This window comes from Apium graveolens, unplaced genomic scaffold, assembly GCF_009905375.1.
Source record: "Apium graveolens cultivar Ventura unplaced genomic scaffold, ASM990537v1 ctg2387, whole genome shotgun sequence".
Classification (NCBI taxonomy): Eukaryota; Viridiplantae; Streptophyta; class Magnoliopsida; order Apiales; family Apiaceae; genus Apium; species Apium graveolens.
Window position 1 is genome coordinate 68,957 of NW_027417634.1, and position 6,847 is coordinate 75,803.

The window sequence follows — 6,847 nt, forward strand, 5'->3', positions numbered from 1 at the left end:
TCCTTAACTACCACCCCCAAACTAAAAATCTTCACTGTCCTCAGTGAAAGTAGTAGAAAGGAACACAGGGTATACCTACTCGGAGTCATCATCATCATCACCCTCAGTGGGTGGAGTATCAGGCGGCGGGTATGCAGAGTCCTCACCAAAAACTGGCCACTGGATATCAGCTCCAAGGCCTCGAAAAGCAGTCCCTAATGCAAGGGTGAGCTCCTGAGCAAACCTGCTCTGCGTCTCATACATGGCATCCATCCGCCGTGAAAGCCTCCTATACTGGGCATCAACCATCCCAGCACCTTCCTGATCTCTCGAAGAACCAGCCTCATCACGCCCTGGCCTAGCCATAGTAGCACCTCGTGCTGGACGCCCTCCTGGAAGACGATAACCCAGCCCATGCTCCTCAGGCTCACCACCGGTCCACTCCTGCATCCCATTCAGAGTGCCAGAATCAATCGGAGCTGCTGGCAACTGCAACTGCTCATGAGCCGGCCAGTTCACTCCCACTGCTCGGCATAGCTTCGTAACCGTAGATGCATAAGGGATGTTCATATGCTTCGCTCCCCTCAAAAACTTCAGAATTCCTTGGTAGATAAACTCACCAAGGTCCACATAGTATTCCTCATTCAGAATTCCCCACAACAACTGTGCTCGCTCAACTGTGACCTCGTGTACATGCGAAGAAGGCAAAATATTAGCACAAATAAATGCATTCCATGCACGGGCATACCTATTCATGGCGATCGCCGGAAAGTGACGATACTCATTAGTGCCGGTCCTGCAGGTCCAAACTGTGCCCGGTCGACAGAGAGTTGCACAAATCAAATCCAAGTCAAAATCCTCATCAGTCTTTTCATTCCAGTTCTCCTCCTCGGGCTTCCTCTCTCGCTGTCCAATTACACGGCGAATCGCCGCAGGATGATAATCAACCGTCAGCCCTCGGACCACAGAAAACCCATTTTTTTCGGCCTTCGCGTTCACGTAGAACTCACGAACAACGCTCATCAGTACTGCTTCGGGTGACTCACAAAAAGCTATCCACCCCTTCTCTGCAATCATGGGCAGCAACTCACCATCCCTCCCCGATGGTAAAAACCCCCTCTCCTTCAGAATCGGCTTACCCAACAGCCTAGTGTACTCCTCCTCCGCAGCTCTGTCAGTTAACCGAGGCCTTGCAGCAGTACCCCTCGATGAATCAGCAGTAACAACTGTGCTGCTGCTGTCAATAGTACGTGCTCTCTTGGGTGCCATTGATTCGTGAATAAAAGTGTGTAAGAACTGATTTTTGATGTTTGTGAGAGGGTTTAAGTGTAGGAAGTTTTGTGGGAGATACGTAGGATAGGTGTATGTATATATAGGGTGTGGATTAGAGTAGGGTTTGGGAATTAAGGAGTAAAATGATGGGGTAGTGGGAACAAATCGTGGGTTTATGGGCTAAAACTGTTTTTGTGTTTGTTTGTTTTTTTTTTCTGAACTGTAAAAAAAAAATTCTGGTACTCGACCCCTGAGCGGTCGCTCAGCAAAACTGAGCGGGCGCTCAGCAAAACTGAGCGGGCGCTCAGCTTGCTGCGCGGTCGCTCAGCAAAGCTGAGCGGGCGCTCAGGGGGTCACTGGAATTTTTTTTTTCAGCCCCTGTTTTCTGATTTTTTTGTGTTTTTGGATAGGTTATTAACTTCTAAGGGTTCCTGTAACAACAATTCATGGGTTGCCTCCCACGCATCGCTTCTTTTTCGTCATTAGCTTGACGTTTCGTACCCTGCTCAAGTAGTCAACAAAATGGCACTAACCACTTCTCGGTTTGCCATGTCCCCATAGTAGTGCTTCAACCGCTGACCGTTAACCTTGAATGCTTGGTCTGGATCATTCTCAAAAATTTCCACCGCTCCATGTGGAAACACAGTTTTGACAATAAAAGGTCCAGACCACCTTGATTTCAACTTCCCAGGAAAAAGTCGGAGCTGAGAGTTGAATAAGAGAACTTGTTGCCCTGGCACAAATAACTTTGGATGTAGCTTCCTATCGTGCCACCTCTTCACCTTTTCCTTATACATTTTGTTATTTTCGTACGCTTGAAGTCGAAATTCATCCAGTTCATTAAGCTGAAGCATTCTTTTCTTACCAGCTACATCTAAATCCAGGTTCAACTTCTTCAATGCCCAGTAGGCCATATGCTCAAGCTCCGCAGGTAGATGACATCCTTTACCGTACACAAACTGAAACGGTGACATCCCAAGTGGAGTTTTGTATGCTGTTCTGTAAGCCCAAACAGCTTCATCGAGCTTTAAAGACCAATCCTTCCTTGACGGACAAACAACCTTCTCTAGAATGCGCTTTATCTCTCTGTTAGACACTTCCGCTTGACCATTTATTTGCGGATGATAGGCAGTAGCTACTCGATGATTCACATTATAACGCTGCATCATAGAAGTGAACTTACGGTTGCAAAAATGCGATCCTTCATCACTTATGATTACCCGAGGTGTTCCAAACCTTGTGAAAATTTGCTTATGAAGAAAATTTAGCACTGTCTTTGCATCATTTGTCGGTAAAGCTTTAACTTCGACCCATTTTGAGACATAATCGACTGCCAGCAAGATGTACTGATTATTGCAAGACGGGATAAAAGGCCCCATGAAATCGATTCCCCATACATCAAAGACCTCGACTTCAAGCATCACATTTAATGGTATTTCATCCTTCCTTGACAAATTTCCCACTCTTTGGCAACGATCACACCTTAAAACAAACTGATGAGCATCCTTGAATAAAGTAGGCCAGAAAAAACCTGCTTGCAGAATACGAGCTGCCGTCTTCTCACCGCCATAGTGTCCACCATAAACCGTGGAATGGCAGTCTCGTAATATCCCCTCCGTCTCACAGAACGGGATACATCTCCTGATGATCTGGTCAGCTCCCTGTCTAAACAAATATGGTTCATCCCACATATACCACTTCACCTCATGCAGAAACTTCTTTTTTTGAGCGGATGTTAAATTATGAGGCATTATATTGCTGACGAGATAGTTTACAATATCTGCAAACCATGGTTCTTCCTCCTGAATTGCAAACAACTGCTCATCCGGAAAAGATTCATTGATTAACGTCCTATCTTGTGAAGTAGAATCGGGATTCTCCAACCTAGAGAGATGGTCAGCTACTTGATTCTCAGTACCTTTTCTATCTTTAATCTCTAACTCAAATTCCTGCAGTAAAAGCACCCAACGAATGAGTCTCGGCTTCGAATCCTTCTTGGAGACCAGATAGCGAATAGCTGCATGATCAGTGAATACTGTTACTTTCGTACCAAGCAGATAAGATCGAAATTTCTCAAAACCAAAGACTATAGCCAAAAGCTCCTTCTCAGTAGTGGTGTAGTTCAATTGGGCACCATTTAAAGTCTTACTCGAATAGTAGACCACATGGAAGAGATTTTTCTTACGCTGTCCCAGAACTGCACCTACCGCATAATCACTTGCATCACACATCATCTCAAACGGTTCTGTCCAATCCGGTGCTGTAATAATTGGTGCAGTGATCAAACTCTTCTTGAGAGTCTCGAATGTTGTCAGACATTCATCATCAAATTTGAAAGGCACATCTTTCTCAAGCAAATTGCACAACGGCTTAGATATCTTTGAAAAGTCCTTGATGAAGCACCGATAAAAACCGCATGACCAAGAAAACTACGGATTCCTTTCACAGAATTAGGTGGGGGAAGATTTTCAATGACTCCCACCTTGGCCTTGTCCACCTCCAGACCCTTGCTAGAGACCTTATGCCCAAGGATAATGCCTTCACGCACCATAAAATGACATTTCTCCCAATTGAGCACCAAATTAGTTTCCACGCATCTTTTGAGTACGGCGCGCAGATTATTCAAACATTCATCATATGAGTGTCCAAAGACGGAGAAGTCATCCATGAACACTTCGACGTTATTTCCAATCATGTCAGAGAATATAGCCATCATACATCTATGAAAGGTGGCCGGTGCGCCACATAACCCAAACGAAACTCTGCGAAAAGCAAACGTGCCAAATGGACAAGTGAAGGTAGTCTTTTCCTGATCCTCTGGTGCAATACAAATCTGATTATACCCGGAATAACCATCCAGAAGACAAAAATACCCATGTCCCGCCAATCTGTCCAGCATCTGATCAATAAATGGAAGAGGGAAGTGATCCTTCCTTGTGGCTTTGTTCAATTTTCTATAATCCATGCATACTCTCCATCCTGTAACTGTTCGAGTAGGGATGAGCTCATTCTTTTCATTTGCGACCACAGTGATACCTCCCTTCTTAGGTACACATTGTACGGGGCTCACCCATGAGCTGTCAGAAATAGGATAAATGATGCCTGCATCTAGCCATTTCAGAATTTCTTTCTTCACCACCTCCTTCATGATGGGATTCAGTCTTCGCTGCTGTTCCACAGTTGGCTTACTACCTTCCTCTAGCAGAATTTTATGCATACAATATGAAGGACTTATCCCCTTGATGTCTGCTATGGTCCATCCAATAGCCGATTTGAATTCTCTCAAAATCCTTAAGAGCTTGTCTTCCTCACTACCTGAAAGGTCAGATGAAATAATAACAGGTAACGTAGATGAATCACCTAAAAAAGCATACCTCAAGTGCTCAGGTAATGGCTTGAGCTCCAAGGTAGGTGCTTCCTCTATTGATGGTTTGAGCTTCCCTTCAGCGTTCTTGAGGTCAGAAGTACCAAGAGATTCAAATGGTATGTCCAGCTTTCGCTTCCAGGGAGAAGCATTCAGATATTGTAATTGCTCGTTGCTATCTTCATCATCGCTGTCAAAATCCCCCACTAAGGCCTTTTCCAATGCATCAGACATTAGCATGTGATCGAGTTCCGAAGTAACCGCAGAATCAATCACATCCAATTTTAAGCACTCCTCATCTTCTGTAGGGAATTTCATTGCCTTGAATACGTTGAAGGTCACATCCTGATCTTGGACCCGCATAGTAAGTTCACCTTTTTGCACATCTATCAAGGTACGTCCAGTAGCCAAGAAAGGCCTTCCCAAGATTATGGGGATCTTCTTATCTTCCTCAAAATCCAGAATAACAAAATCTGCTGGAAAGAAGAGCTTATCCACCTTGACGAGCACATCCTCAACTATGCCCCTTGGGTAAGTAATGGAACGGTCAGCCAATTGTAGCGACATGTATGTGGGTTTTGGATCAGGCAGATCCAACTTTTTAAAGATCGACAACGGCATCAGATTAATGCTTGCTCCCAAATCACAAAGGCACTTGTCAAAAGTTAGATTGCCAATGGTGCAAGGAATGGTGAAGCTTCCTGGATCTTTCAGTTTTGGTGGTAACTTTTGCTGCAGAACAGCGCTGCATTCTTCCGTGAGAGCAACGGTTTCAAGGTCATCCAGTTTCACCTTCCTTGAAAGAATAGTCTTCATAAACTTCGCATAACTGGGCATTTGTTCCAGAGCCTCAGCGAAAGGTATATTGATGTGAAGTTTCTTGAACACCTCCAGAAACTTTCCGAACTGTCTATCCAGCTTTTGTTGCTGCAGTCTCTTAGGAAAAGGTGGTGGAGGATAGAGCTGTTTCTCCCCTGTATTAGCCTCAGGCAGAGTGTGTTCAACAGTAGTCTTCCTTGGTTCCGCCGCTTTCTCCTTTTGCTTAGATTCTTCACCTCTAATTTCAGCTTCTACTTCTTTTGCCTTTTCAGCATCAGCTACTTTTCCAGACCTTAAGGTAATAGCCTTGACTTGCTCTTTAGCTTCCTTCCTGCCTGGTACTTCCGTGTCACTGGGAAGAGTGCCAGGTTGATGATTGAGCACTGCATTGGCTAATTGACCGATTTGATTTTCCAATGTCTTGATAGAAACCGCCTGACTCTTGCACAACAGCTTAAGTTCCTCAAAATCAACACTAGTAGGTGCAGCTGCACTTCCCTGTTGAGGATATGATTGCCTTGTAGCATACTGCTGTGGTTGCTGGAATCCAGGTGGGTTAAACTGTTTACTCACTCCTTGCTGATATGGTGGCTGAATAGCATTCTGATTATTCCCCCAGCTGAAATTTGGATGATTTCTGTTGTTAGGATGATAGGTCGCTGGCACAGGCTGCTGTTGTCGCTGATAATTATTCACATACTGAACAGATTCGTTTACGAGAGAACACTGATCCGTAGCATGAGAACCTGCACAAAGCTCACAAACCATAGCTATTTGATTAACTCCATACGTAGCCAGAGAATCAACCTTCATTGATAGCGCTTGGAGCTGGGCTGCAATAGCGGTGGCTGCATCAACTTCCAGAATACCTGCTACCTTGCCTGACGTCATCCTCTGAGTGGGGTTTTGATGCTCATTTGCAGCCATCGTCTCTATAAGATTATACGCCTCAGTATAGCTTTTAGCCCATAAAGTGCCTCCAGCTGCTGCATCGAGCATGGGCCAAGATTGGGCCCCCAAACCATTATAGAAACTAGTGATCACCATCCAATCCGGCATTCCATGATGTGGACATTTTCTCAACATTTCCTTGTAGCGTTCCCAAGCCTCGCACATAGATTCTGTAGGTTGCTGCGCAAACTGAGTAAGAGCACTCCTCATAGCAGCAGTCTTTGCCATCGGATAAAACTTCACCAGAAACTTTTACGCAAGATCTTGCCACGTAGTGATGGACCCAGCTGGTTCAGAATGTAACCAGTCTTTAGCCTTGTCCCTTAGTGAGAATGGGAAAAGCCTCAACTTAATAGCCTCATCAGTCATGCCATTATACTTAAAAGTGCTGCAGATCTCGACAAAATTCCTTATGTGCATGTTGGGGTCTTCAGTTGCCGCTCCTCCAAAAGAAACAGAATT

General features: G+C 44.9%; 1 non-coding gene across 1 annotated transcript; it reads left to right on the forward strand.

The window, feature by feature from the left end:
* Window positions 1-6,491: 6,491 nt before the first annotated feature.
* Window positions 6,492-6,598, forward strand: LOC141700442 (small nucleolar RNA R71). The gene has a single exon (XR_012566338.1). It is a non-coding gene; the product is annotated as a small nucleolar RNA R71 (small nucleolar RNA).
* The last annotated feature ends 249 nt before the right edge of the window (window positions 6,599-6,847 follow it).